At 46.4% G+C, this 5629-nt stretch overlaps 1 long non-coding RNA gene across 2 annotated transcripts; it reads left to right on the plus strand.

Annotated features, from left to right (window-relative positions):
• Positions 1-2481: 2481 nt before the first annotated feature.
• On the plus strand, positions 2482-5135 carry LOC123064998 (uncharacterized). Of its 2 annotated transcripts, none has more exons than XR_006430870.1 (5): positions 2482-2848; positions 2942-3388; positions 3502-3619; positions 4375-4763; positions 4860-5135. It is a non-coding gene; the product is annotated as an uncharacterized lncRNA (long non-coding RNA). The 2 variants fall into 2 exon arrangements; XR_006430869.1 differs by having other exon boundaries at positions 2486-2848; positions 2942-3246.
• The last annotated feature ends 494 nt before the right edge of the window (positions 5136-5629 follow it).

Here is a 5629-nt window from a genome sequence, read left to right on the forward strand (position 1 = left end):
CGGCGGTGAGGCGAACGGGGTTCGGTGGCCGCGGGGACGGGCGAGGCACGGCGGCGAGCGCGCTCGGGTCCGAGAGAGGGGGGGGGTGCTCGAGGGGGAATCCGGAGGGGAGTGGGAGAGGCGGAGGGGGCGAGCAGGGGAGTGGGTGGAGGTAGGTGGGGAGGAGGTCGAGGCGTCGAGGGGAGGGGCCCTTACCCACCCGCGGCGTTGCCGGCGAGGTGGTCGGGCGGCGTCGCGCCCCTGTAGCGGCGCGCACCAGGGGAACAGGAAGGGGGGGCGCGCTTCGGGGAGCTGGGCCGGCCAGGCTGGTGAGGTGGGTCGGCCTGCTGGGATGGGCCGAAGCCCAAGGGGAGGCCAGGGGCTCTCCCTCCCCCTCTTCTTTCCTTTTCTTTTAAACAGCTTTTGCAATTTCTTTTTTTTCTTTTAGCCAATAAAGACTTTGCAAAAAAAATTATGCCATTGGACAAAATAATCTCCAAGAATTATTAGGCACTGCCCAAAAAGATTGTGAGGCTTTAGAAATAGTTTGCCATTTTCATAAATTAAAAAGGCATTTAATTTATTTCTTAGGCCACTGTTTGAAGTAGCTTAGGCCACTCAAACCCTTTTGCAAAAATGTTGGTTCACCACCAGAATTAGTTCTGGATTATTCTGCACATGATGAACATTTTTGTTCTCATGTCTGAGCATTTTGAATTTCGGACAAAATTTGAATTTGAATTCAACTGGAATTTAAAAGAGAAAGGAGACAATTATGATCAGGAACATGTTTAGCAAAAAGATTAACTTAACCCCAGGGGTTACTGTAGCATCATTACACCGGGGTGTTACACTAGGCCCTCGCCCTGGCTAATCAGCGCTCTGAACGCATGTTACACGCTTAGTCGAGCATACTTCAAGTCAACCCTGCCTATTGTGAGGAGATGGGCCCGATGGACCTCTCACTAATGAGATGTTAGACTGAATCCAGAACCTCTAGATTTCAGATGGTCAGACTTCGGTCTATGACCAGTTCGGATGTAGAGCCGATGATAGGGATATTTACATCCTGCCCGCCACCCACCTAGTCGCAACAGTCAAAGATTTAACCGACGTATTGTACTACGCCTTCGAGGAGGCAACCGTCATGGATGAAGATGTCAGCGATTTGCCTGGTGCGGCACAGTCCAGCACCGACAACTGGACGAGAACCTCCACCTACAATGTCTACATTGTGGATACCCCTAAGGACAATGAGGGGGAGAGAAAAAGGATCCCCCCAAATGCCAATGAAGTAGGAAGAGCTCCAACGGCGTCGGTAAGGGCAGCGCCGGCAACAACAACACCCACAATGGCACTGTCGGTAACAACACCACCCCGGACGACGCCAAGGACCAGGGCAATGGTGACAATGTCATGTCTGGTCAGATTGACGATGTCGCGGGGACCGAGGACCTTAATGATCTCGATGACAGTAACTACATGCCAAAATCCGAGGAGGGTGTCAGTCTCGGACCCAACAAATTCGACATCCCCAAAGACTTCCTCGCTCTTGAGACATTCCAACGACGGCTCATTAGTTCCGCCAAAAGTATTAAAGGGGGGGGGTGAGAGGCTTAAACTCATTCAAGATATACTCAATGATAAGTGGATGGAGGTCCTCCCAGCCGAGCAAGACCTCGAGCAAAGAGTCGCGGACCAACCCAAATCCTATCCACGACGGTGTCAGCTTCCGGCATTCGATGACGAAGTTGATAACAATCTACTATATAAGCATGATCGAACTGATCAGCCTGACCGCCCTCCTCGTTGGTGGGACAGGCCAGTAAGAGGGCTTCAAGACCCCTTTGTAATCCCACGCCGTGAAGGCAAAGATCCAGTCTCGTCTGCTCCGTTGTACAATTTGCGGGGAAAATTGACCGCTCAGCCTTCTCCACCATGATCCATATATAGATCAATGGACCTGGTGCCTGCTAGACAGGCCGAATATCATGCGTGGCTCGATAAGCACAACATGGTGATATGTCTCCAACGTATCTATAATTTTTTATTGTTCCATCCTATTAAAGTATCAATCTTGGATGTTTTATACTCATTTATTAGCAACTTTATATCATTTTTTGGGCTAACCTATTGACATAGTGACCAGTGTCAGTTGTTGTTGTTTTCTGCTTGTTTTTTATTTTGCTGAATATCAATACCAAACAAAGTCCAAATGTAACGAAACTTTTTGAAGATATTTTTCTAGTCAGAAGACACCAAGGGAGCCAAAGAAGTGCACGGGAGGAGGCCCATGGGGCCCACTAGGAAGCAGGAGCACCAGGAGGCCCAGGCACGCCCTGGTGGGTAGTGGAGCCCACGAAGCTTCTCCACCGATATCCGCCTTTATAAATACTCTAAAATCCCCAAAACCCTAGGGGAGTCGGCAAAATACTTTTCCAGACGTCGCAAGTTCCAGAACCACCACTACTAAAAACTTGATGTTTAACGACCAGCCATGAACAATACCCGGTCGTTGTGAGTACCGCGGGCCAATCCTGCATCAAACTTTGGCACGGGACTGGGACGAGTACTGGTGGTCGTCGTTAATTTTCTACAGTACTACTCAGTCCTGGTACTACTAGCGAGTATTTATCGCTTTTATATCGAGAAAGAAGGATAAGGGGTCAAGTTTAGGTATCGTAACCTAATTGAGATCCACTTATACGATCTATAGAACCAGAGCGGCGGAACCCCGGATCGAAGGCAGCCATCGGAGGGTGGTCACGATCTGTTGAAAGGCGCTGATGCGCCGAACCTGTCGTTGGGCGACGTCCACGGCAACATCGAATTCCCCGCCGCCTCCAGCGCCACCAAGATCCGCCGCTTGGTAACACAGCCCGACTCACTCCCCTTCTCTCCTTCTCGATTTGCTAAGCGGTGGCGGTCTTTCTGTTCGATCTCCGGTGTGCGCTGGATGCAGATGTGTGCATCTCGTGGCCGGCGTCGTCCTGCCGTCGCCGCCATCGGGGACACAGCAGGTGGCGAGCTTCGACTGGTGAAGGACGCACCGATGTGCAGGGATGCGTGTGCCGGTGGACCTGGCACCGGCGGCTGCCAGCAAGGAGAGGGCAATCATCTTGTATAGGCCCGAGGCTGAGCACAATCTCCTACTCGGCCCGTTCCGGCTGAGTGTCCCTCTCCACGTCAGCAGTGGCGGAGCCAGGAAAATGAAATGAGGAGGGCCGAAAGCTATTAAGCTTTGTTAGGGAAGGCCAACACATCAAGGTACACCATTTTAACAGCAGATAATTACTTGCTCACATGCATATTAGGCTTAAATGACGGATGTTAGGGGGGCCAGGGCCCCTGCTGGTCCCCCCTGTCTCCGCCACTGCACGTCAGCGCCGACTGATCGATTGGCTCAGTGGTACGCGCAGATGTGCTTCCCGATCTTCCGCATACCTCCACAATCACTTGACAGATTCCTGCGTAAGGAGATTTTTTCACATCGGGTTTGATTCATGTCAATTGTTGCTGCAGACATCCCTGGGCAGAATCTGAGCCTGGCCGCCTCGCCGATCCGTCGTCGCCGTGCTTCAGAAGGATTCGGGACTTCACCAAGGTCTACAATTCTTGAGAGCTCACTCTTCTCATCATGGTAAAGAATTTCTACTTAATCCTAACAAGAATGAGTCCAGCTCTTTTCCGTGTCATCTACCTTTTTTTTGCGGGATGTGTCACTCTACCTTGAACTTGACAATAACAACTTCATGAAAGTATAGTCACACGGAGGTCACAAATTAAGTTGCACTGCCTCTGTAGAGGATTCTTTCCTCTGATCTGAGTACAACAATGCTGGATGCTATTCAGATTCCAATACATCATTGATTAGCGATTCGCAGGTCGCATGGAGGTTTTTGGCTGAAGTGGAGAATGCTCGGCCCGATCTCAACATGCCCCTTTTCATAAGCCAAGTGTATTATTTTATTAATTAGTCAAACAAGAGTACGATTATCAGCACCCCAGTTGCTTAAGAAACACAAAATTAGGGATAAAGGGTTTGATTTCTGTACACCACAAAGTACGAGTTCACTTATTTGACACACACCATAATTTCTATGCCCTATAAATATATGTAGACATATATCAAACAGATATCAGCCAAGTGTGTGCTACACTAGCATTAAGTATTAATATTATGTAGCAATGGACTGAACTGATGGCTTTGAAAAAAAAACTGAACTGATGCTAATTAAAGTGAGATTACCACAGTGAGATGCTTCATGTCTGCATGGCGTTACTTTGTAGCTACAATACACTGCTCCTCCTATTCATGCCAGCTTCATATATGATGTTATCCTTTATGCTAATTCATTAATATGTACTGACTTATAAGTAATTTATATTTTTTAGAACGGATGGTCCACCGTGATAGAAGTATCAGAAGGCATTGTAGTTGGTGAGGAAGAATGACCTGGAAGTAACAAATATTTTGGGACATGGTAGACACTTTAACTTCTCTTGTTTTCTCATTTCCAATAATATAAGAGCAGTGTGACTTGTCTTGCCGTTTTATTTCAACTAATAATAGCCACTTCGCTTTGGCGGTGGAATTAAAGCAAGAGATCTGTCAGGACTAGCATTAAGTAAGGCTGAATTGGTTTCTAAACTTCAAGCTTTTGAGCAAGCGAAACAAGTACTCGAAGAAAAGTTCAATGGCGTGGTGCAAGAAGTGTCCGAAATTAAGTGTCTTCTGTCTGGTTGATCTCTAAGTGATAGTTCTTGTGAAAACTAGTGATCAAGTAAGTTGTTGTCATATGTTGATATTTTATTCTATTATACTTTGTGCCAATTTATTTACAAGGGTTGACTTTCATAAACTACTCAACATTTTGTAGGACTGATGGTTCTACATGCTATATAGAAGCATCAAGGTTCTTTGTAATTGCCGATGAGGAATGATATCCATTCAAATAACGATGATGTCCCTCGATTGAAGATTAATAATTATTATCTTTTCTAGTTTCCTGTTTTCCAGTTAGATATGAGCAAGTACATTGTTCATATAAGGAGTGCTTTTGACTCAATTTCTTAAATGATATTGTAATTTCAGAATTGTATGTCGGCATTTTGGTATTTCTATTAATAAACGACGCTATCATCCTTTCAATTCAGATTCTTTCGTTTCTGTATTAATGTGGATGTTAATATTTGAATGTTGGATGCTGCATAAGTGATTGCTGAATGGAAAGTTATACTAAATATAAGTGGTTTTGAAGGATATCAAAGTGATAAACAAAATGGTCACCATGATAGCATTATTAGCAATGACAAAACTGGTCGTTAAAACTACAATTGTGGTCGTTATTGCATCGGGATTTACGATGACACACCACCCCGTCGTTACAAGAATAACGACCACAAAAGGTATGTGGTCGTTATACTTTTAACGAGGGAGCCTACAATGACCAGCAGATTGTGGTCGTTAAAGGTCTTTAACGACCACACTCTAACTTCTAACGACCACATATATCATCGTTAAAAACCATTTTCCTAGTAGTGCATGAGATCTCATCTAGAAGCCTTTTCCGACACTCTGTCGGAAGGGGCAACGATCACAGAGGGGTTCTTTATCATCCTTGTTGCCCCTCTGATGATGCGTGAGTAG

The sequence above is a fragment of the Triticum aestivum genome, chromosome 3B (genome assembly GCF_018294505.1).
Source record: "Triticum aestivum cultivar Chinese Spring chromosome 3B, IWGSC CS RefSeq v2.1, whole genome shotgun sequence".
NCBI classification, from domain to species: Eukaryota; Viridiplantae; Streptophyta; class Magnoliopsida; order Poales; family Poaceae; genus Triticum; species Triticum aestivum.